The sequence below is a fragment of the Vipera ursinii genome (assembly GCF_947247035.1).
Source record: "Vipera ursinii genome assembly, chromosome: 4".
In the NCBI taxonomy this organism is placed as follows: Eukaryota; Metazoa; Chordata; class Lepidosauria; order Squamata; family Viperidae; genus Vipera; species Vipera ursinii.
In genome coordinates this window covers 45,837,678-45,864,896 of record NC_139514.1, presented here as the reverse complement: position 1 = coordinate 45,864,896, position 27,219 = coordinate 45,837,678, and positions in this window count along the sequence as shown.

Below are 27,219 nucleotides of genomic sequence, written 5' to 3'. Positions count from 1 at the left end.
GGTTACATAATAATAATAATATTGTAAAAAACAGGATGCCCTTTATCCATTTTATAACAACAATGTAATTTCATCCATTAAAAAAACCATAATATGAAGAGAGAAGTAAATATTCACATGTGTCTTGGGCAACTCCAAAATTTTATGGTTGGCCAGTCAATTATCCCCTGATCTCTAATAAAAGTTGAATATCTTTCTTTAAAAAGTTAATGTCAAAGGAGGAGTTCGCTGGAAGCTTTTATTCTTGAATCTTCCCAAAGAAAGATTAATGAGAACCTGGAGGACAAGATATAAGGCGAGTAAATTCAGGTTAGGGAATTTTATTTTAAGAAGTGGAAATCCAATGCTCCGAGACTTCTAGATTCAGTAAATAATCAAGCTGTGCTAGAGCTATTTGGGGGTTTTTTGGAACGTGCTTAAAGCCTTGCCCAATTCCTTCCACAGCTTCTAAGGGTTAATATGGATAAGCTTAGCCATTGACTTTTCCTCTAGGCCAGGGGTGTCAAACTCGCAACTTCACGTGACGTGTCATGACCTATCGTGACTTTTTTGCCATTGCCGGCAATGAACTGTGCGTGGTTTTGCTATGATGCATCTGACCTGCAGGCCGGCACTTTGACACCCCTGCTCTAGGCCCAACACCCATCTCTGTTTCCTTTGTATAAGCTGTTTTATGATAAAATAAACCCTTAAAAAAGTAGTTTAAATAGTCAATTTGTCTTGAGAGAAACAACCCACTAAAATACCATAGAATATATAAGTCTCTGCAGATCAATTATCAATTCCTTTTTTTTTATTTAAAAAGTTTTACAATACATTTTGACTTTAATCCCCCCTCCCCCACCCCTATCCCTCTCCCCCACTCCCTCCTCCCCCCCCCCGACTTCCCAGAGCTAAATACAGGGCATAAAATCAAAAAACAAACATAAACAGCCCTATATTATCAACAATAAACTATAAATTCTATCTCTCTCTAGCTCATATAAAATGAATACAAACAATATTAATATTACAAATAAAGTAGAAAAGAAAAAGAGGAAAACAGAAAAAGATCTTTACTCAAAATAAATTTTCTTAATCCCAGTCCTTATTCATATTAATTTCAAAAAAAAAAGGGAAAAGAAAAAAAACTTTCACCTGCTATTTGCATTCTCCCACCTTTCTCTAATTTCCAAACAAATTCTCAGTTACGCACCAAAAGCGCTTATCTCTGTTAATCTTAATAATCTCCAACCAAACTAAACTATAATCTAAAATAGTTCTTGCGTGTATCACGCCAAATGTCTCACAGTTCCAAATCATCCTTAAGTTCAAATAAAAGTTCAAATAAAAAGAGTATATATATAAAAAAATTTTTTAAGCAATCTCTAAGACAACCTGTTATTAATTAGGAGCTTACATACCCACTCTTAGTTCCACACATACTTTAAGTCCGTAACCCTAATATACTTTTCTAGCAAGCAAATAACATCAATCTTAAATTGTATAAAATATTAAAAAAAAGAAAAAAAACTTTCTTTCTCCTCTATAATAATTTTACTCCATTGACATTCTAATCTAAAAATTTAATCAGCAATCTTAACGCCCCAAAACTTTTGGAGCACCTCTGTCATGACCCCCAAAACTTCTTTAGACCGCTCTCCTCCTACATCTTCATTGTAAGCACACTTTGAAGATTCCATAACTTTCCGCTGGTCTTGCTCTTGCTCTCGTCTCGCTCTTCTTAAGGCGGCACGCGTCATCTTCTGGCCTCCTGCAGCAACGGATGAGACTGTAGCTTGATCCCCTCCACCACCATTGTCCTCTGTCTGTCTGTCTGCAACATCTTGAAACTTTCCCACACCGTGTCCTTTTGCAACTTCCAAAAATGATAGGGGGGTTGCTTTTAACACATTACTATAAAAATCACGTGCCTGAGCCACAGTAACCAAACGATGTCTTTTACCTTCGTGCGTTGTCACCAACCCAACTGGAATCTCCCATCTGAACTTAATATCACGTTTCTTAAGTTCCTGTACTAGAAATGCGAAATCTTTCCTTCTCCTTAGGATCTTCGGAGGAATCTCTTTTAAAACCAAAACTTCTTGCTCAGCCACTACCAAATTAGTATCATAAGCAGCTTGAATGACTTCATCTCTAATTACTCTCTTTGTAAAATAGACCACCACATCTCTGGGTAACTTTCTCTGTCTTGCAATCCATGAATTTACACGAAAAACTTTGTCCATATTTCCCTCAATTTCAGATGCTGACTGGCCCAGTACCCCTTCCAGAGCCTCAGAAATCAGCTGCTTTAAATCTTCTTTACCATTCTCCTTTAAACCCCTAATTCTAATAGCATTCTGCATCTGATTATACTGAACAAGGCTCAATTCTTCATCCATTTTATCCCTTATATTTTCATTTTCTAATACCTTTGCTTCTAATATAGAGTTCTTTTGACTGAGATCCTCCACTTTTATATCCAGCTGTAGCACACATTCAGCTACGGATACAACCTTAGACAAGATGTCCACCCTCATTGCTCTCAGCTTCTCTTCCATCTTCTTCTCCAGTTTCTCCATTTTCTCCTCCAATTTCTCCTCCAATTTCTCCTCCAGCTTTTTCAACTTTTCATCCATCATATCAGACATCAGTTGTGCGTGCTTTCCAAAAGCGTCTTGTAAATCCTTAAGCGTCAATACCGGAGGAGATGCAGGAGGAAGCAAAGCTTGCAGTGAGGTCTCTTGCACCAGGGAAGACCCCGCATTCCGAAGAGCTTTAGAAGTTTTAGCCGCCATCTTCCCCCACTTTCACTTATTACGCACTTTCACTTTAAAGCTATAAAATCCATTGAGCTAGAGAGTAAAAATAAAGAGTCCACTTCACCTTGACCTCCTGTACCGCTCTGCCTGCATCTTGATAATCAAAAGTATTTCCTTTTGGCAGGGGTGGTTGCTAACGCCTGGCTCTGCTCCAAGAATCCCAGAGCAGAGGCGCTGCGCAGCTCGGAGCAACCCAGGCTTTGGGGGGGGCTCATCCTTCAGCCGCCCAAGCTCTCATCTCAGGTGGCCCCAGAGAGCTCAACCCCTACCTGGGGCCTCACCCCCTCCTCTTCTCCCGAGGAGGGGGCTTCAAATCCATCTAAACAGCTGATAGATGCTGTTTACGATGGAAAAACACAGCTGCGGAGCAGGCAGCCCGAAAACGGCTGTCTTTCGACGTCGCGTCGCCACCGGAAGAATTCCTTTTTTTTAATTAATATAAATTTATATTAGTATAATTAATATAAAAGAGAAGACATTTTTCTTGGGCAGGGGGAAGAAGCAGCTTGCTTGTAAAAAAATCTAGCTAAAAGATGAAAAAGGATTTTGCAGCAATGTATGCCAGTGAATGCAACTCTTGGGCTAGTCTGGCTGGGTAGGGCAGCCCTGAAAAGCTTTTATATGGGACTCAAGTGGGATTTTTGAACCCTTAAAATAGTTCTGGTAAATGCATAGTTCAGTATAGATTTTGTTATTGTTATTGTTGACTTTTGGATAACAAAAGGGGAAGAAGGGCAAGCAAGCAGGTGGCATATGATGTTTTACTCACAATAACATAATAATCACAGTATATTATTTCATTTTATTTTTGTTACAAATAATATACTGTAAAACATTACATGCTCATCTGCCTGCTTTTTTGTTACAAATGTATTGCTGTACTCAGAGTAGAGTAACTACATGCTCCTAAGAAAAAACAAAGTGACTGACAATGTCAATGTAAGTGCAAAATATGAACTGCAGGTGAACTGGTGTGCATATTGCTTTAAATACTCTCAAAAAATGGAATTTTACAGAATAACTGTTAGAATAACTGTATGTAAGTTTCCTCTGAAGGCCCTGCTCAAGCCCAATATCAACCATCATATCTGAACACTGAAATTCCAAATGATCAGAGAGTATTTATTCAGATCAATGATCTGCTTGATGTCACATATATTTATTTATTTTATTTATTTTATTAGACTTATATACCGCCCTTCTCCCGTAGGACTCAGGGCGGCTCACAAGTTTTTTAAAAACAATACAATTTACAAAAATTAAAAACAATTAAAATGATTACACTAACCTTGAACTAAAAACCCCAATTACAATTAAAATACAATTAAAACCCCAGTTAATACTCTCAGTCCAGGCCAGAAAGCTCAAAGAGCTAGGTCTTCAGGTCCCGGTGGAATGAGCGAAGGTATGGGGCAGTCCTAAGCTCTACAGGCAGCTGGTTCCAAAGGGCCGGCGCACCCACAGAGAAGGCCCTCCCCCTGGGTATTGTCTGCCGGCAATCTTTTACCAGCGGTACCCTGAGAAGACCCTCCCTGTGGGAGCGCCCAGGACGAAGGGAGCTTGATGCCGGCAGCAGGTGTTCCCTCAGATATCCCGGACCCAAGCCATTTAGGGCTTTATAGGTCATCACCAGCACCTTGAATCTCACCCGGAGGGCAACCGGAAGCCAATGCAGCTCGCGGAGTAGAGGTGTTACATGGGAGTATCGGGAAACCCCCATCACAACCCGCGTGGCTGCATTCTGCACCAGTTGAAGCCTCCGAGTGGTCCTCAAGGGCAGCCCCATGTAGAGAGCGTTGCAGTAGTCCAATCGGGAGGTCACGAGTGCATGAGTGACTGTGCGCAGGGCATCTCGGTCCAGATAGGGCCGCAACTGGCATACCAGGCAAACCTGGGCAAAGGCCCCCCTGGTCACAGCTCCTATATGGTCTTCAAAACTGAGCGGCGAATCCAGGAGGACGCCCAAGTTGCAAGCCCTATCAACAGGGCGTAACACCTCACCCCCCCATCATTAAAGATGGAATGGACTGGTTAGTTCGAGATGCCGGTATGCTCAGCCACTCAGTCTTGGCAGGATTGAGCCTGTTTCTCCCCATCCAGACCTGGACCGCCTCCAGGCAACGGGACATCACAGCGAGGCCATCACTGGGTTGGTTCGGGGTGGAGAAAAAAAGTTGGGTATCATCAGCGTACTGATGATACCCCACCCCGAAACCACGAATGATCTTGCCCAGCGGCTTCATATAGATGTTGAACAGGAGGGGAGAGAGAACCGACCCCTGAGGAACTCCACAAATGAGAGGCCTCAGGGCAGACCTCTGCCCTCCCGTCAACACCGATTGCAAACGGCCCAGCAGATAGGAGGAGAACCACTGCAAGACAGTGCATCCCACTCCCAACCCCCTGAGACGCCACAATAGGATACCATGGTCGATGGTATCAAAAGCCGCTGAGAGTTCTAATAGAACTAGGACAGAGGAGCAACCCCTGTCCCAAGCCCGCCAGAGATCATCATACACAGTAGAGCTTAGCAAGTAGATAGCTCACTAGCGCATAAGGCTCTTGTCCCAAGTGGTCTTTGTACAATGACCTTCCCCTTCACCCAGTTCATGTAGGTAGAGCTTTAAAGGACAATGGTGCTACATGATATATCAATTTAAGCAGTAGCAATGGTCTCATATTTTTAAAAACAATTTCCTACTTTCAGCTGTAGACTTTGCTTCCATAGTGCATGTATATGTATATGTTATGTATATGTAGTATGTGTATATAGTATGTATGTGTGTACACACACACACTACATTTCACATATCTAACATTCCTGTACAATTTTAGTGCAGTAGCTCTCATATGATGTAATGGTGTAAGCAAAAGAATTGCAGAAATACTATCAAGAAAAAGTAGATTTTATGATTAATGTTAACTAAAATTTTCCCTATAGTACATGCATGTTTCCATAGAGTGCTTAACTAAATTTAGTAATGTGGCCTCCCTTTTCAGCAACAGCATTGTATAGGAATTGCTTCCTACATAATGCAGTGAAAGGTTGTTTGCAGGAAGGGATTCAATTCCCACACTTTTTATATCAGAAGTACAGAACTGAGGTTCCAAGCCTAATAAATTCCTTGAAAACCTTGAGCTTATCCAAAAAAGCTTTCAGGTTTTGTTACCAGATTAGAATTTTGAGCGGGTTAGGAAAAAAAATTAAATACATGATTGGGGAGTAATTAAACTAAGTTTCAATCTAAATGAAATTAAATATAATTTAGTGTTTATCTTGGTAGCCATTGTAGCTACCCCCTCTCAGCCCAGTAATGCAGGCTTACATTGCCTCATTGTGAATATTTAAATCACAATTATAAGTTATGAATTTATAATTGTATCCTGATTTTATGTTTACTATGCACAAATCTGTCAGCTTTGGAAGTGGCATTAGAAAAAGAGAAAATATTGTGTTTCTAATAATGAAGAGTTCCAAATTTTGAAAGAGAAAATCCATGAAGCTAGAATAGGCCTCTCTGATAAATAACAAATGGGCATCTCTTACAAACTTCACAATACACTGGACAGCTTGTAAAAATTTCTATAGCTGAAGGGTAAGACATAAGAAATAATAATAATAAAAAGCCTTCCAGAGGATTAACATAAGTCTACAAAGAGGAGCAGACTTTATCAAGAATCATGTATGGCACTGAAAATATGTAGCAAATAACATTTTGACCCATTAGTCATAATGGATACTAGTTAATATGGTTTTATGATCTCAGAGTGAAACTAAGACAAATTAAAATACTGAATCCAGTTAGGTCAGGAGAAACCAATATGGGCTTTGGCATTCCCACAAAGTAACAAACCATAATCAGTCTTCTGAAACCAAATGTAAGAAGAGTATTTATTGTACTTCATCAAGAAGTAGAAACGTTGTCAATTTTAAATGTAACATTAAAGCAAAATTGATGACTGAATAAACACTGCTTTAGGGACTTATATATGTTTTCCCACACACACACATATGGAGAGTTTCCAATGCATGCTATTCCTCTCATATTAAGTAAATAGAAAACTCCTTTGTGGAAGAGGCTGACCATACATAATAGAAAAAGAAATCTGTAGTAGATATTGCAATTTTCAAATTCATTTTAATTTAGCATATAAAGAGCAATACTTACAATGGGAATATTCTATTTATGTGGGAGTCCCCGGTACTCTCTGAGTTTAGTTGTTTTCTTGCACAAGTTTCATTATCTAAGTGACATCATCAGTGCTAGAACAGAATGGGATTTGTCCTCTCTTTTAATCTTAATCTTGATTTTAATTAATTTTGAGTATACAGGCATGTAATTATATTACACCTTAATTACTCCATCCAATTCTCTCAGACACCTAAAGAAGTAAAGAAGAACAAGACTCCATCCAATGTCTGTCCTATTTCTGCAAATTTACTTTGCAATTTGTTTTTCATCATTCAATCGTTATTTTTCTTTGTGCTCATTTAATACATCATTTCCTATTCATTTTTTCATTCCATGAGCTAGTGTGAATAAAATATATCAGCTCTGCTTTTTATTTGAAATCAATAGGGCAATTTTTGAAGAAGAAAGAAAGTAACACATGGCAGCAGAAGGAGAAATTAATATAATAGTTTTTAAAGGTAACAGATGGAAAGTCCATTAAAAAAGTAATAGAGTGTTTTGAATTTCTTTGAGTAAAGCTGCTTCCAATTTCTGTTTAAAAACAACAAACAAAGAAAGAAGACCAGAAGAAGGAGGAGTGGATATGCCAAAGATTTTGTCCACTACCTACAAATAATCTTTATCTACTGTGCTTATTATGTTTATTTTGCTGACTTAATAGCAGACACTGTAAACAGATCTTAAAATACAGACATATAACAATTCCAAGATTTTTAAGTGACATGGGAATACTGATGCAACTGGGACTTAGGATGCTTTTTGGATTTTCAGGACCATCAGTAACAGAGCAGGTAAAAGACCCAGCTCTCTGGAGAAATCTATAATTCTAGAAAAGTTGGAAGAAATTAGCAAATCAGGATGATTTGCAGCAAAGTGGATGGACCTAATTAAAGTCACAAAGTACAACGTTGGAAGATGTGTTGGCTACAGATCATCCTGCAGGAAATATCTCTATGTGATGATTAAGAATCCACACCAAGGTAATGGCATTAAGCAATGAGATTTTTCAAGTGGAACTTTTAAATGGTACAAAAGTTTATGCTCTAGATCACGGGTCGGCAACCCGCGGCTCCAGAGCCACATGCGGCTCTTTGAGCCGTCTCCTGCGGCTCCCAGTCGCCCGGTGCGTGCACACCTCTTCGAATGGGCAGTGGTGCGCGTGCACATCTTCGAACGGGCGGAGGTGCACGTGCGCCTCTTCGAATGGGTGGAGGTGCGCATGCGTGGCACCGCTCATCAGGAAAGCAGCTGCGGCCCGTTTGCAGAGCTGCCGCCTTCAGAGGAAGGCGGCAGCCTGCAAACGGGCCGTGGCAGCTTTCCCGATAGATGGCGCCACTGCCCGTTCGGAGAGGTGCACGTGCACCTCTCCGAATGGGCAGAGGTGCGCGCGCACCTCTCCAAAACTTTGGAGAGGTGCACGCGCACCTCCACCCGAATGGGCAGTGGTGCCGCTCATTGGGAAAGCTGCTGCGGCCCGTTTGCAGAGCTGCCGCCTTCAGAGGAAGGCGGTAGCTCTGCAAACGGGCCACGGCAGCAGGTATGTAAACGGGTGGCGCCGCGCACACACCTCTCCGAATGGGTGGAGGTGCGCGCGCAGCTCTCCAAACCTTTGGAGAGCTGCGCGTGCACCTCTCCGAATGGAAAGTTGCCGCGGCCTGTTACTAAACTCTACATATTGCAGAGCACACATAACTTGCCAGTTTCTAAGGAAACTGACCGGGGCCTGTGCACGCCGGTATCCCTCGCATACCTTCTCTATACCTATGGGGGCGCGTGCGCGGGGGTTGTGGTGGTGGTGATGGTGAGCGCCCTACGCTTTGAAGCGCTATTGTTCAGCTTGCAACTATTTCCTGGAAAGCCTTGAATGTGGTGTCTTTGGCACCATCCACGCGCCCAGTGACAAGTCCAAATGGCGCGGATTTGCAAGGGAAATGCTAAAAGCCATGATTAAGGCATTGATTGCAGCCCTCCACCGGGGGCTTAAAAGAAGCCAGTCAGGCTTGACGTGGTCTGATGTTGATGACAAACAAGCTTACATTTCCTTTAAAATAAAATAAAATAAAAATAAAATGGATTCCCCTTCCCCTCCTTCTACCCCCCCACCTCGCCCCCCAAAAGGAACACAGTATAACACTAGGCATTTTACGTGAGGGTAAACGTCTCTCATCTTCGCCCATCTTTGCCGCCAATGCTGTTTCCCGAGGCGCTCGGCTAAGGAGGAACTTTTTTTTTTGAGCGTGGCTGGGACGGAGGACTTGTCCTGCGTGTCCACAGGCAACGAGGGCAAGCCGGGGGAAAAAAGTTTGCCTTTCCCCGTGTTGCTTTTATTTCTCCCTGTACTTCTAAGATTACGGAAGCTTTGCCAGAAACTTTTATGCGGGTGGTTGAAAGATGGCATCACAATAAGGAGGTGACCGTTTGATCAGGAAAGGAGCTAGCCACTCTTTAGAACTAGCACTAGGCACCCTTTGGTAGATAGTTGTGTGGGCAATGAGCTAACCCATCCACCCCCAAAAGTCCCTGGGTGTTGATACATCCAGAAGAATTGCTCAGGCGCACAACATCTCCAACCGTCACTGTAATGGAATGTGTTGATTACCCATCAGGGTGAGGGAAAGAGATGCTTCTTAGAGAGTGAGAAGTTCCCAGTGGATTAATAGGCAGAAAAAGAAATTTAGCCAGGACACACCCTAATTGACCAAGCAGTTAAAAGTGGCGAGAAGTTTATAGCTTGAGTCTTAACAATATTTTATTAACAATATTTTAACAATATTTTATATTTTAATATATTTTAACAATATTTTATTAACATAGCCTTACAATAAAGTAAAATTATCTCATCTAATCATGTTTCCTGTCTGGTTTACCTGGGAGGACTGACAATCACAACTTTGTGACAAAAAAAGGGAAATGAATACATGTCTACAAGATTGCAAGCAATTATATTTATTCCATTGCCAAAAAGGACAACTCCAAGGATTGCTCCAAATACCACACAATTGCCCTCATCCCTGGAATTGTCTATCCTACATCGTTCTGACTTACCAAGAAGTAGGCTGTGGTCTACTTTGTTAAATGCCTTACTTATTTCTAAGTAAACTATGTCCACAACATTTTCCTTATCCACTAATTTAATCGCTTTATCAAAGAAGGCAAAACAGGCATGATCTGTTTTTTACAAACCCATACTGGCTTCTAGTAATTGCCTTCTAGAAATCACAAGGAGTGCCAACACACTCCTTAAGTTGGTGCAGTCACTGTACACAAACCAAGAAGCCACTGTGCGAACAGCATATGCAGATAATGATTGGTTCAAGATAGAAAAAGGAGTGTGCATTCTTTTACCTCTTATTCAACCTGTATGCTAAGGCAATGATGAGGAAGCTGGAAGAATAAAAAGTTGGAAGAAAGATTGGAAGCAGGGATGTCAACAATGTTTGATATGCTGACAGTGTGACTCTTTTCGAAAACCAGCGAAGGCCTTGAAATGTCTATTTTGCTAATTTTGTCTAAGATTATTGTAGTGATCAAAGTGTTGGCTCTAGGAAAGAGACCCAAACTCTAATTTTTTTGCCCATGAAGATTTACTCGGTGGTTTTAAGCAGACCCCTTTCTCACCTATTATCATTCTGGCAATGGTCAATGCAATATTTCATATGCGATGTCACCATGATTTACTTTTATGTGTACATTAATATCTGTGTTCTTCCTTATACTAGAAAGATAAATACTATCACATAAGTAGATAGTATAAGGTAACGTAAGTTAAAATGAAAGATAATCACCTATCACATCAGCCTGTCCCACTTGTTTAGACAGCAAAAACATGCTACAGAACCCATCAGTCAAAAAATTTCAATTGCTAGGGTCAAGAAAGGGGGACTTTTCTGCTGCTGCTCCTGCTTAGTAGAACATCTCGCCTTCAGATGTGAAGAAATCCCCCAATCTCTTGGCCTTCTGCAAAGGCATCAAAACCTGGCTGTATAGCCTTGTACAGGGGTCATAGGGACCCACACAGTCATGGGGCTAGTTGGCCTCATAAGCAACCCTGCCCCTTCCCCCCCGAATTAAAAACTCCTAGTCTATTAATCTTGGAATTCTCCATTTGTTGCAATTTTATAATGTTTTACATTTTTTAAAAAATCATAAATTCTTTGGTTTTAAATTATTATATTGGTTAAATTGTACACTGCCCAGAGCCCCTCTATGAGGGAGATGGGCAATTAAGAAGATTGATATATGAATAAAGAAACAACTGCCAAGTTTACTTTTATTTTTCCCCATTCCTAAAGAATTATGGTTTACGCTAGCTTGTTAAATAAGTTGCCAACATAATCAAGAGTTGCTTCTGACTTCAACTATATTTTTAAAAGGGCTACCATAGTGCTCTAAAAAAAAACCCATACAAAATATAATGAATATATTGCACTACATTATTCTTACTGGTTGAATAAACATACCCATTGTCTTGTACTGTTGCTTATTTAGCTTGGCCTGGCTGTGCAACTGGTAACTCTTGCAGACTCAAGGTATCTAGAAATGTGAATAAAACAAGCAACAATAAAACCTATCCCTAATTATTCTGTATTAATATTATTATTTATTAGAAGAAAAGGCACAACAGTGGCAACAGAAATGCCTCATTAAAACAGGCGTTTCCCCTTTCTTTATTTCCGGATGAAATGAGGCAAAGTATGTAACTTATTAAGAAGTTTAACCATACCGCAAAAAAACCTAGTAAATCAACTTTCCAGAACTGGTAAAATATAAGGCATCCAAACCATTATTGTTTGCAGGGTGTTTTTAGGTTTCATAACCAAAGCAGAACGAGGAAGAATCCACTGTAACACATGCAGGTTAACTTTAAAACACGTCTGAAGACTGCCAGATCACAAAGCACTAAAGCAGGGGTGTCAAAGTCAATTTCATTGAGGGCTGCATCAGCATTGCAGTTGCCCTCAGGGGGCCAGGTGGGTGTGGCCTGGGTGGGCGTGGCCTACTGGGTGGGCGTGGCTAGAGTGCGTATGGAATACTGGGTGGACGTGGGCAGCTCTACATCGTTCGCATCAAGGGTGCCTATGGGGGCCTGGGCAGGAGTGGGACAGATCTGAGGGTCTCTGGCAGAAGGAGGGTCTCTGGGTCAAGGCAGTGGGGGCCATTCCCATTTTCCAGGATGGCTTTGCAGGCCACATGAAACCACTTCGCGGGCCGGATCTGGCCCGCGGGCCTTGTGTTTGACATGTCTGCACTAAAGACTGAATTTAACAGTAATTTAAAGGAATTTGGAAAGAAAGCTTTCAAAAATACTTTTGACAGCGACAGATTTAGCCCATTTAGAGAACATCTGAAGTTGCTATTGCCATGGAAACCTCTACTAAGGTCTTACACAACTGCAATCAGAAGTAACAGCAAATGTGAATGAGCTTGCAATAGCATGCAAATAGAGAGTAACTGCTCAACACAAACTGCTAGCATCATAACAAAGGTTTACAGATATAATTTCAATGCAGATTTAAAATAGAAACCTGCAGAAAATTCAGTGAAGTATTACTCAGAGATACCCATATCTCAGAAAAAAAGTAAATCAACTGCTAAACATAAGCAAGTTATTACTTGAAAAGAAGTGCAATATTGAATCTGATAGGTGTGACATTGGATAATAAACACGAAACAGAGATACGTAACCTGTAAATTTTATAGTGTACAAAGTTAAATGGGACCAACAATAAAGTTCAAACCAGAAATGAAAGCCAAAAACCATACCAGTGCATTTGGATATTGGTACTGCCATATCAGCATGGCAAAGAACAACAACCTTTCAGAGATGATAAATCGAAGCCAGCAGACACACACTTAAAAAGTTGTTCTGAAGAAAAGATAATTCCCAATGGAATGATATCTATAATTGAAAAGAATAGCAAGGTATGTTGGATTTCTATGTTGTGGAAATGAAGTAACATTAACCCAGGGGTGTCAAACTGGCGGCTCGCAGGCCGGATGCATCACGGGCAGGGCATGCCTGCCCCAGCTCCGCAAAGGCAAAAATGTTGCAATACATCACAATACGTCATATGACATGACTGAGTTTGACACCCATGCATTAACCCATTGCTACTTTTCCTTCATCTTCTCAGCTTTTCCTGAATAAGGATTGCTACATCTTTTGTACAGCAGGTCTTTCTCCCTAGCATAATTATTATAACATTTGCCTGACATGCAGAAAATCCCCTTATTTGGAACCATGAAGATGGATGGATGATAGACAGACATATAGACAGACAAAATTTCTTTGCCTGAACTATATACTGAATGACCTATTTTCCTGCTAAATTTTAAGTAGTCCACCAGTATTGTTTCATAATTTTCCCACCCACTTGAATTTAAACAAGTGTTATATTCTTTATGCAGCAGACTTGATTCAGAAAAAAACTGGGGAAATGAAAGATTTTTTTTTGTTTCTTTTAAAGCAAGTTATTATGCATACTAATGCTTTAATTTTATATATATATATGTGTATATATATTCTCTCTCTCTCTCTCTCTCTCTGTGTGTGTGAGAGAGAGAGAGAGAAAGAGAGAGAGAGAGAGAGAGAGAGAGGGAGAGAGGGAGAGAGAGAGAGATGAGAGGACTGTTCACAGAAATAACTAGACTAGCAACTCATTTTCCTAGGATGAAACTTAATAGGACACAATAGCAAGACAACTGTCCAATCAAAACCAATTATTTTGCAAGCTGCTGAGTCAAGAACAGGAGCAACTTAAGAGTGTAGTGCAGATGTGCCAATAGTTAGATATGCCCATAGCTGATGACTTCTTATTGTAGGAGGGTAGTGCAATTCTATGTATGAGTAAGTCCCACTAAAATCAAACTTTGCAAGATACCAGGAGACTAGATTTCAATCTTGTCAGCATCAATAATTCCATAAGGCACTTTCAACTGCAACTGCTCCTTCTGATCCATTCATTAAGCAACATCTCAAAGGTTCAGCACATCTGCTCTGAAGTTATTCTAAGTTTTTTTAGCATTATTTTCATAGGCCCAATACAAAGGTAAGAGAACCCACATTAACACTATGGTTAAAAGTCTTAAATTAGAAGCCAGAATATCATATATTCTAGTTCTGCAAAATCAGCCTCTTTCTTTCAGCCTCAGGAAGAAGGCATTGACATGCTACTTCTGAAAATGTTGTCAAGAAAATTGCACGGACTTCCATCTGGAGTCACCTGGAGTCAGGGTTGACCATAATACATACCTGAATTGAAACAATCTGAATGACCAAGAGATGGCAACAGAAGTTAGGATTTTCAGGTTTTTATTTGGTATCACCTTATGATAACAGTGATAAATCTTTTCCCAATGCACTTACATTCATATACCTGTCTCTGCGTGTATACTAGATGTGTGTAAGCTTTCCAGATGTATATTTATTCTATATGTGCATATATGTAAGGTAAAAAGGTAAAGGTTCCCCCGCACATGCGTGCTAGTCGTTTCTGATTCTAGGGGCCAGTGCTCATCTCTGTTTCAAAGCTGAAGAGCCAGCGCTTGTCCGAGGACGTCTCCATGGTCATGTGGCCAGCATGACGAGACAAATTCTGTAATTTTTATTTTTATTCAGAACCTCAGAACATGTAAATGCAAATAAAGCAGATTTTAAATTATTTCATTAAAGATTATAGCTTTAATTTTTACTATTACATTTATGTGGAATTTCTCCCTTAGATGCATTTGGGGTTCAAAACCTTTTTAAAATGCAATTCTATAAAATTCATTCATAGATGTATTGCTACTCTGGTTCCGGTAGAAAAAATATGTTGGAACTGTCCTAGAAGGAGTTTGAAGTATCCTAAACTATTGTATGCTAAAAACTAAGGACTGTGACACAGGCTTGGTGATACTATGGAATTATAGACAATAACATATCTATATTAATATACAATCCATATCTGTATCACTTTACTTACATGTCTATGCCAAATTTATATTTTGACTCCATAATAGCTGCTTCTGAGGGGCAGGGGAAGGTTCAGTTTTATACTACATGCATTACTCTTTGTGTGTAGGTGTACATGCACACCTTACACCCAATGTTGGCTTCTGGCAACTGACTGGACTGATATCTGCAAGACTTGTAGAAATGACTTGCTATTGCTTGCTTCTTGGGAGGGAGGGAGTTACTCAGCTAGCTTTGTACCTATCTCAGGACTAGAACTCATGGTATCCCAGTTTCTAGCCTCATGCTTTAAACACTTTACCAACCTGACACTCATATATCCCTTGTTTACTATGGAGAACAAAACGAAACTCTATAATTTTCAAATACCATAAAATGGTGCTATACTTTTCCAGCCATATTTGTAAATCTGGTTTGTGCTTCGGAATTAAAATTGAAAGGTTGATCTATTGCTGAGTCAGCCTACTAGCAAGATGGATTTGGGCCTCTATTTGCCCCTGAACATAATTTGACAACGTGGGAAAGACGTCCTTGCCTTCAAAAGGCTTTGAGAGGTTTCAGGTTCCTGAGTAGGAACCTACACTTCACTTCCACAAATCTTTCAGTCAGTTTTGCTGCTTTGGTGATGAGCTTTGGGATTTGATTAAATACATACTCATGTAGATATGCAGTAAGCTTTAGAGGAATTGCTCAAGGGGTATCAGTTTCTTCAATCCTTGCTATGTCTTGCTCTCTTTAGGGCTTGGCAAACTTTACATACCTAATTAGATCCTCTTAAAGAAGTTGTGGTAAGGTCCAGGCATTTCCTGGACAGATTGCTAATCTCCATGATCTTTATCAGTAGCAAGTGCACTCAGCTATGATTGCAGGCAATGCTTCTTTTAATGCCACTTTAGGATATGACACAGTATTAGCTGAAGGACGTGATAGTGCACCCTCTCTTCAAAAGCCATTTTTAAATCCAGGGATAAGTATTGCTACTCTTTTATTTTCCTTGAGAAGGCCATATACAATGGTTGCAGAAAGCTCTTCATTAACTCAGGGTTTGGAACTGAAAGTTGGACTCAATCAGCATTATCCACTTCAGCCAGACCTGAATGCAATGATTATGACCCTCCTTATCTGATTGGATCTCCCAATAGCATTTTATCTTTACCACAGTGTCTTATTGGATTGCTACAGGGTTGGGATTGAACAGCACTGATTTACAGTGATTCTTCTTCCCGAGTATGCAATTCCAGTCATATATTGTAGAGGTTGCTCAGAGAGTGTTTAAGTCTTCTCTACTCTTTTCCATACTAGTTAATATCTAGTATGGAAAAGGTGGCCTATCTGTTTGGAGTGAGTTATCATTAACATGCTCAAGATACCCAGCTGTGTGTGTATGTGTATTCCTTATTTAATACTGACATTAAAAAGGCCAGAGTGCTTGAAACTGAACTGTAAACTTTATAGAATGCAAAGTCAGCTATTCATTGTAACCTAGTTCTTTTTGGCAAGCTACCATACTTACAAAATACAATACTTATTTTTATAAACCTATCAATATTTCAGTAGGAACAGCATTTGAGACAGCTGGGAGAAATAGTAGTCTCATGCTTCTACAATATTTCAGAATTCTCAGAGTATTTTTGGCATATCGTCTCCAAATACAAATTAAGAAAGCAGGGTATTAGGTCTGCTCAGTTAAAAAAAGTATGCTATTGTATCTTTCATATAAAATTGATGTATTTATAGATAATAGGGACAACCATTCCTGATGAACATAGGACATATAGGGGACCTAATAAAAAATTGCAAGCAGCTAGATAATGTTTATTCTTTGATAAATATTTGTTTTCTGTGACAAAAGTTGACTGTCTGTATTCCATCCTCAAAAGGAGTCAGGGGTGGTGGTTTTGTAGAAATAATATCTAATAACAATAGCACTTAGATTTACATACCGCTCCAAAGTGCTTTACAACAGTGTCTGAGTGGTTTACAAATGTGAGCATATTGCCTCCCACAATCTGGATCCTCATTTTAGTGATGTTGGAAGGATGGAAGGCTGCATCATCCTTGAGCCAGTCAGGACCAAAGTCCTGGCAGTGGGCAGAGGTAGTCTACAAATACTGCAATTACTGCACCACCAGGGCTTAGTAATTAATTAAATTAATTAAATCGACTGCAAGCCCAAGACAAAAGTAAAGAAGAGGAAAGTCCCTGTTGTTACACATAAACATATACATACAAACAAAAGTGCATATTTATACATAGCCATAAAAATGCAGTGATTATAATGAAAATGCAGGCTTGATAGTCTTGACTGTTTATTCACAAATACATTCCAATAAGTTACACAGGCTTAATCCTCAGAGAGAGGGGTTAGGTCTTGGTGGTATCATATTCAGGCTGCAAAAATCTAGAAAACAATGAATTGGCAGTCAAGCGATAACTAATGTCATCTAAATGATTATCTTGGTAAGTCATCTAAATATTATCTAGAAATTTTTAGGCATTTTACAACTAAATTTCCAATTTACAGCTGCTTTCAAGCTCGCTGGAATATGTATTTCATTGAAAACTAATTACTATTTAGTCTTCCCCTTTAACAACAATCATACATGAACTAGAAATTTTTGTAAAATGTGTGTAAAAATGACTGTAGGAAGAGTTTATCAGAAACAGATGTTTATAATTCCTTTCCAGAGTTCCAGAAGTTGCAAATCATATTAAACAGATAATATAATCCAGGCACTAGAAATTTTTTTTAAGGAAGTAAACAATATAGATAAAGAGCAAAGAAATAAAATTTTCCCAAATGGTTAGATGACCAATTTGCAATGTTTAGGTTTTAGGGTTCTGAATATCTCTCTTCTTGTAAGGTACTGAATGAGAAACATATTTAAATTTCAAGCACCATCTACAGGATTTTTAGAAAGAATTAGCAGGTTTCTACCACATTTTTACCACACCATTTTCATTCTGCCACCACTAAAATCACTCTAGTTTTTAGAACAGAAAGAGCAATTAGTTGGGATTGTTGTAAACAGAGTTGCATCTGACTTTTGTGGACTATGTTGCAGAAAGAAATATCGCACAACAAAATTTCCATCTCATAATCTGTGTGTTTCATAACAAAAGAAGCATAAAACACAACCAATATGTAATGCAATTAATCCAAAATCAACTGAATTGATCTTCTCAATAAGTGAAAATAAATTAACACTCAATATGATAATGAACAAAGAACAATGTGAATAGAGTTTCAATATCCTTCCCATTAGGGTATTGTTGCATTCTATGCTGGGCACAAATAAAATGAAGTAAATATGATTCTTCAAATCTTATGTTTATCTCAATAGTGCTGCTACTATAAACAAAGTATGTAAATTCATAAAAATTCACAATACATGCATTACAAAATTTGGCCTTTCCAAATATATTGCATTTTTTAAGTGAGAAAACGCAAATTAAAATGACATGTGAACTTGCCTTAAAATGAATACAATGTGAAACAGTTCATCTAGAATACAGAAGAACACAGTAATTGGTACTTCTACTTGAACATCTCTTTTTTCCAAATAAAAATATTTTCCCCATAATTTATGTTCCTAGTGAAGCAGAAGAGTAAATAAAACACAATGAAAAATGACATCATCTAATGGACTGATGAATTACATGAATTTCAGTCTATCCTATTTCACTTTTATGTGCACTCATATATACAATGGATATAAAGCCCACACACCCCTGTTAAAATGCCAGGTTTTTAAGATGTGAAAAAACCAGACCACTTCAGAATTGCTTCCACTTTTAATATAACCGCTAAGCTGTATGATTCATTTAAAGAACAAACTGAAATCTTTCAGGGGAAAATGAACAATAAAAAACTTACAATAACATGGTTTCATATGTGTGCACATCCTCTTAGGATGTGACTGTGTTCAGAATTAACCAATCACATTCAAACTGGTGTTGAATAAAGGTCAGTACATGCCCGCCATCAATTAAAGTGACTTTGATCAAGCCCTTATAACTTTCAGTGGTTCTGGTAGGATTTTCTGACAATTACTCAGTTGCCTTTTACAGCAAAAGATATGAACTTCAGACAGATGAAAAAGTATTAAAGCAGGGGTGTTAAACTGCTGGCCCACAGGCTGGATGCATCATGCCAAAACCGCACCCACCCCATTGCTGGCAATGGAAAAAAAGTCACGATATGTCATGACACATCACATGATGTCATGAGTTTGACACCTGTGCATTAAAGGGATGTCATTGTTGAAAGGTATCAATCAGGAGAAGGATACAAAAACATTTCCAAGGTATTGGATATACCATGGAACACAGTGAAGACAGTCATCAATTAGTGGCACAAAATGCCACAATAGTTACATTATCAAACTCTGGATGTCTCTCCAAAAACGATAAAAAACAAAAAAAACCCATTCTGAATGGCTGCCAAGAAGCCTACAAAATTCAGAGAAAACCAGAAATGTGGTAGATAACTGTATTCCCTCCACCCAGAATATAGGAAAGTGTGAAACAGATCAACTCACTTAAAAACACAGATCAAATTACTTTTTCCAACATTATTTTGTCTCTGTAAAATTTAATGAACAATGCAACACTATCTCAGAACAAAAGTCCATACTTATACAAGGACTTAAAAAAATAGTCACTAACAATTTTAAAGCTTTGAGTAATTCACAAAATACACAAGCATAAAAGGTAAAGGTAAAGGTTCCCCCGTACATGCGTGCTAGTTGTTTCTGACTCTAGGGGCCGGTGCTCATCTCCGTTTCAAAGCCGAAGAGCCAGCGCTTGTCCGAGGATGTCTCAGTGGTCATGTGGCCAGCATGACTAGACGCCAAAGGCGCACGGAACGCTGTTACCTTCCCACCGTAGTGGTCCCTATTTTTCTACTTGCATTTTTACATGCTTTCGAACTGCTAGGTTGGCAGAAGCTGGGATGAGTAACAGGCGCTCACTCTGTTACGCAGCACTCAGGATTCGGCCCGCCAAACTGCCGACCTTCTGATTGACAAGCTCAGCGTCTTAACCCACTGAGCACATTAAAATCCTTCCTAGAGCACTATTACCAGTATTATAGCTTGGAAAAAATCTCTTCATTTCACTCTTAAAAATACTTTAAGAGAATAAAAGTAAAACAACTAGAATATATATTTTTAAAATGCTTTGGAAGCATATCAGTAGTTAAGCTTTGAGTATTTTCCTTCCTTCCTTCCTTCCTTCCTTCCTTCCTTTCCTTCCTTCTTTCTTCCTTCCTTCCTTCCTTCCTTCCTTCCTTCCTTTTTAAAAAATTAAACAAGTTTTCTCTGTCCAGTTTTATCTGACTCAAGGGCTCAGTGCTTGTCTCCATTTCTTGGACAAGGGAGCTAGCGTTATCTGTGGTCATTTTCTGTGGTCATGAGACCAGGATGGCTACATGCCAAAGGTGCACAGAACACTGTTACCTTCCCACCAAAGTGGTACCTATTAATCTATTAACATTTGCATGCTTTCAAGTTACTAGGTCAAATTGGTGGCCTGTGAGCCAGATGCATCACACGCAAGCCATGCCCACCCCAGCTCCGCAAAGGTAAAAAAATGTCATGATACATCATGATATGTCACATGACGCAATCAGGTTTGACCACCTGTGTACTAGGTGGACAAAAGCTGGGGCAAGAACGGGAGCTCAACCCATTGTGCAGTGCTTGGGTCTCAAACCCGGGCTGTCAGCTTTATAGCTGACAAGCTCAGTGTCTTTAACCACTGAGTCATCACACACCCCTTTTTAACCTCCATTAAATAGCATCACTGAGCAGAGAATATTGAAAATACTGGATAAATTCTGATATGATAACTCATGGTCCTCGTCCAAATCATATGGGTTGAATAACACAATAGCAAAACATTACTTGAACTATTAGTCATAGAATTAAGCATTTATTTTCTTTTCTTAATTTTCTAGTGTTACTTTTATATAGAATTTTCCTATGGGATATTTGAATCTATGACATAAGAATTTTCATTACAGAAAACTGAAAATTTAAAATTTTCAAAGGTTTATCTGTATTAGTATTTTTAAGAAAAGGTAATTGATTCTTGTAGCACTTTAAAAAATAAATATATTTATCTGCAATAGATTGTGCATTAATACCTGTTATTCTTTATGGTACCACAATACTTCACATATTTATTTCCATGTTTTAAGCAATCTACCACTTTGGGAACAATCTGTGTTGCTTTGGACCACCTTGAACCATCACTGTTTTTCTTCTGAGTCAGTACTTAAACTTCTGAAACATGTTGCATTAGTGCCCTCAAATTTTTAAAGGAATGCTTCACTTAAGGAATGTAGCATCGCTTCAAAGGCGGTTTCTGCAGCACATGTGATTCTTCATCTTAATTCCAAGACAAAACAGCCACATTGATTGGCTTCAAGAGCTTCTGGTCTCCAGTAGCCAAAAGAAGCTTTACTTCTCTAACATTTCAGGTAAGCTCCTGGAATCAATGGAAGAAGATCTAGACTAGAGTATGACAAAATTATTTGCTGCAGAGAATCACATCTTCTTCTCACCTTGACTAAGAGAAAGAATTGTCTCCGTGGTACAAAGAACTGCATTAAACCAAAATCCAAGCAGACTTGCTCTGACATCTGTTGTTTAAGTTTTAAGCTTAGGTTCATCTAAAGCCAGTTCATAGTCCCAAACAACAGCCACTGATTCCAAAATTGGGATGCTAATCCACTTTAGGTTTTAAAGAGACAGAAATGTATGTTTAAATATCCTTTCCCTAAAAACAAAAGAAGGAAAGGCTCATACCCTTGCAAGTACCCCTTTCTCCATAGCAAATATTGAGTTACACATTTCTAGCCTGTCATCTAAATTGTATGGTGCACTACAGCAATAAACCTGTAGTCATAAAAACAGCTAATAAATCAAATAAAAACAACTGAAAAATTCAAACACTTTTCCCCCCCCAAATAATCAAATTGTAAATTTTTGCTAAAGTCGAATCAGTCAACACATGAGATAATTCTTTTGGATATTCAGAATACTATGATACTACGGTGACACATTTCTCATTAAAACATAGGAATAGACTATTACTGGATAATGTGCTTCTTTTAGAGCCAGTATTCTAAATGCTGTTATACACAGGAAAAGAACACCGTGCCAAAAAGTGCATTTGGCTGCCAAGAAGAAAGTCCTCAGTGACCTCTCAGCTTAGAACATGGAAAATAAAAAAATAGAAAGACAGTATAGAAAATCGTACATGATATGGAAAGTTTGGCAATAATGTTAAAATTGAAGAGTAATCCATTATAACTACACGTGAGGGATTCAGGACTGATAAATGTTCTTCTTTATATGATACTTGGTTATACTGGAACTGGTATATTTGGGGTAATAATTGTTTAAAAGAATCCTGAACAACTTCATAAAGGATCAACGGCTGTTAATGTTGATGGTTGTTGACTCTGCCCAGAATAACAAGCAATTGTCTATATTATTTAATAGGTATTTGGGAGTCAAAATGGAAAAAAAAAACTGTCTTCATAACCATGTGGATGACTTTTCTGAAGGCACCTCAATGGACCATGTGAGACACAGACTGCTGGACTAGATGGGACACTAACGAGATTTAACAGGTTTCTGCTTTTCATTATTTTTATGCTTAAAATAAAATATAATTAAATGTAAGTTGTAAAACTTGTAAAATATAACTTATGCACATTATACAATTTTAAAATGTTGCAAATATTATTGCAAATGATAAAATACAAATAAAATTAGCTGCACAAGTATACAGTCATATGTTAGACTAGGAAGGAATCAAATCCCAAGATAAATTGTAAATCAGTCATGAAATGTGTAGTGGTTGAGGTCAGAATAGAGGGGGACACATGTGCTTCTAAATGATGTTAGGAAAGTCACACCTTCTCGAAATAATCTGGGTGCTGTTGACATGACAAAATTGAATAAATACTACTGCTACTTAAATATCTAGATGAGAATTAACTATATAATATTGATAAACCTGGTAGCAGAGTGATTAAGTGAAGCATTGCATGCAAACTCTGCCCATAGTTTGGAATTTGATCATGTCAGGGCATATGGTCGACTAAGACTTCCATCATTCCAAGGTTGGTAAAATGAGGATTCAGGTTATTGGGGGCAATATGCAAATAATGCTGACATATTATATACTGGAACAGTATATAAGTCTATATGTCTACATGCTATTTCTATTGCTATTAAACAGCTTTGGAATTTTCTGCTGTTTATAGGGAGTTATTTGCAACTGACTGCAAAATAAATTGCAACTGACATTACATTAGACTGATATATTATAAACATTGCTTGAGTAACATATAATAGTAACTCAATAGTAATCAATTACTATTACAATTCAGTAATAACAGACAAGTCCAAAACAACTTACTCTCTGTGGAGTTATGGCTTGGCATGTAGAAGTCCCAGAAATCCTAGAAAATGAAGGCAATAAAAACTAGTTGAAAAACTCTAATAAGTTTTCAAGCTCAATTTAAAAGTTTCTAATTTTATGAGATTTTTGTTTGGATATCATATTTTAAGGATGTTTTTTTAAAAAATATTAGTGACTTCAATTTGATATATTAGGTATTTAATACTTTTCTATGGGACATGAAACACTGCTTTATTTCTCATAAGGCAAATGTTATGCTCATAGCTACCATTCAAACTTTATAACCCCAATTATACTCAATCTGATCATACAATATAGAAATAAAATGTAATTTATTTATTATTCAAGCCTGCAGTTAGCCTTTTTTATTCATAATAGTTACATTTTTTCTATTTTAATATGACATTTTATTTCATTTTACTGTATTGTAGGCCACTCCAATCTAAATGACGTAGGGCAGAGACAAGCAACAGATAACTCTACAGTGACTAAAGGTAAAGGTTCCCCTGCACATGCGTGCTAGTCATTTCCGACTCTAGGGGCCGGTGCTCATCTTCGTGTCAAAGCCAAAGAGCCAGCGCTTGTCCGAGGATGTCTCTGTGGTCATGTGGCTGGCATGACTAGACGTCAAAGGCGCATGGAATGCTGTTACCTTCCCACTGTAGTGGTCCCTATTTTTCTACTTGCATTTTTGCGTGCTTTCGAACTGCTAGGTTGGCAGAAGCTGGGACGAGTAACCGGTGCTCACTCTGTTACGCAGCACTCGGGATTCGACCCACCAAACTGCCGACCTTCTGATTGACAAGCTCAGTGTCCTAACCCACTGAGCCACCGTGTCCCTGCACAGTGACTACACCAATCAAACAAACATATACACACATGTGGCTTTAATATCTAAAAAAGGTACTAGAACAAACCAAGCAAACCTGCAAAAAGTGAAAAGTTAACTTAGATAAATAAAACAAACTTAGAATTCAAATTATCCTATGCAAAAAGCTATTACAAGTTTTGATTCAACGGTATGATTTGAAACAAGTTCAACTAATTTGATACTCAAACTGCTCAATCAGTTCAATATACTGAATTAGAACAGATGCCTTTGATTTGATTCAAAGATTTTAGCTGCTTTTATGCATGCACATATTGTTTTTATTAAAATGAATCATCAGACTAATTCAATTCTTTGACATATGTCAAATTCAAATCAAATAATACTAAAACCTCAAATTAAACAGCAAAGTGAAATCAAGTTACAAATTGCAGAAGGCACATAAACTTATCAGGAACAGATTTTAATGTGCAGTATTTCAAACACTGAAATTATTGGAATAATTTAGTGGCATAATTATAGTGGCATATAATTCGGTTTGGGTCTGGATGGGGCGGAAAAGGCTTCGACTCAACCCTGACAAGACTGAGTGGCTGTACGTGTCGGCATCTCAGGATATTCAGAATATTCCATCTCTTTCAATGGGGTGTGAGCTATTACCCCCGTAGATAGGGCTCGCAACTTGGGGGTCCTTCTAGATTCACGGCTCTCCTTAGAAGATCATATAGGAGCTGTGACTAGGGGGGGCCTTCAACCAGGTTCACCTGGTGTGCCAGTTGTGGCCCTATCTAGACCGGGATGCCTTGCGTACAGTCACTCATGCGCTCATGACCTCTCGTTTGGACTACTGCAACGCTCTCTACATGGGGCTGCCCTTGAGGACCACCCGGAGGCTTCAACTGGTGCAGAATGCAGCCGCACGAGTTGTGTTGGGGGTCTCCCGATACTCCCATGTTACACCTCTGCTCTGCGAGCTGCATTGGCTGCCGGTTGCCCTCTGGGTGAGATTCAAGGTGCTGGTTATGACCTACAAAGCCCTACATGGCATGGGTCCGGATTACCTACGGCAGCACCTGCTGCCGGCATCAACTTCCCTCCGTCCAGTGCACTCCCACAGAGAGGGCCTCCTTAGGGTGCCTCCGATCAAAGAATGTCGATTGGTGGCCCCCAGGGGGAAGGCGTTCTCTGTGGGTGCGCCAGACCTGTGGAACCGCCTTCCAGTTGAGCTCTGGATGGCCCCCGACCTGCGCTCCTTCCGGCATGATTTAAAAACTTATCTATTTGAACAATCTGGCCTGGTCTGATGGGTTTGGGGTTGGATTTAAACAAGTTTTAACACATTTTTAGTATTGTATTCTTGGGCATAATTATTTAATTCTTTTTAATCTCTTTTTTAACTTTTGTATTTACATTTTTGATATTTATTGCCCTGTACACCACCCTGAGTCCTTCGGGAGAAGGGCGGTATAAAAATTTAATAAATAAATAAATAATACAGAAGTGACTACTAGCTTAGCTAGATTATTAAGACAAGAGCCCAACAAATAATAGGGATTCTGAATGGGAAAAGATTTGATCAAGACTGTAAATCAGTAATTCTGCAAGCATTTTATTGAACCAGATGCATGAATTTTATTGAACCAGATACATGAATCCTTGGTTTAAAAGATTTATTTGTATATTCTTCATAGTTCTTATTAAACTGCTGCTTCCTAAAATACTACAAATTTCTAACATCTTTAGAATAGATCAGATGCAACAGGCTAGAAATCAGTCTAATTTTTTCCATTTCATCTTCAGATATATCGTTTCTTAAATCCAACCTATTCAATTTTAATCATAGGGGTGTTTTTTTAAGCAACAACAAGGATAGTAATTAATATGTATAAATGTTAAATGCTTATTTACTTACTGAACATATTTATTGTAACCTTACAATAAGTAAGTATTAATACTCATGGTTTTGGTTTCTTGACTGGACTAAATGAAAGACTGACAAAAATCTTGCCAGTCTGACATCACTTATCTCTTCCTTTACTTTTACTTTCTAGGGAGATGCCAACTTTCCTTGGAAGTCCAGATAGGAAACACGATGAGCTAATTCTACTTTATTGTAAATCTGTATTAACATTACATTAATCTTGCAAGTCTGAAAATACAATTCTCCCGTCATCTCCTTTTTTTACCACCTGATAAATTAGGGAGGATCCTTTCTTACTTTCTTTCTCTGCCTGTTATGCAGTTGGGGGCTCCGCCCCTTCAGCATCTCTTATCCCCCTATATCCCAGGGTCATTTGCACATACTGTTGCAGGGGGCATCCTTCTAAGATCTTTCCATACCTCCACTGCTTCTGTGGTTTGACATATGTTTTCCTCCTGTCTTCCAAAGTTATTCTCATGGCCTGTTATACCCATGGACTTGCAAATAGCAGATGACCATTGTGACCACCTTTTTCCATGCAGTATCCCTGAGAGTCAGACTCATAGGCATTTCATAATTCCACTTTTAGTAGGCAAAGAGTAATAGCAATAGATTCAGTGGTCATTTACTTTATTGTCTGTAGAGTGAGTCTGTTTTTCTGTTTAAGTAAGCATTTGGATCATCTTTTAAATATAGAGGATACAAAATGTCAGGGTTTAACTTAGTTCTGACCTGCAATTTGTATAGTATCAGGAAAGTTCACTTCAGCATATGTACACATCAAACTCCTCAAAATTCTGCACATTAGCCTCATATTTATTTTATTTATTTATTTTAATTCAATTTATATCCCGCCCTTCTCCGAAGACTCAGGGCGGCTTACAAGCTTAGCAGTAGCCTTCATTCTATGTATATGCCTGCTTATTAGGGCTTTCATACACCCCCAAGCGGCATTATTACAAAGTCAGCTTATTGCCCCCAACAATCTGGGTCCTCATTTTACCTACCTCGGAAGGATGGAAGGCTGAGTCAACCTTGAGCCTGGTGGGACGCGAACCTGCACTAATTGCAGGCAGCTG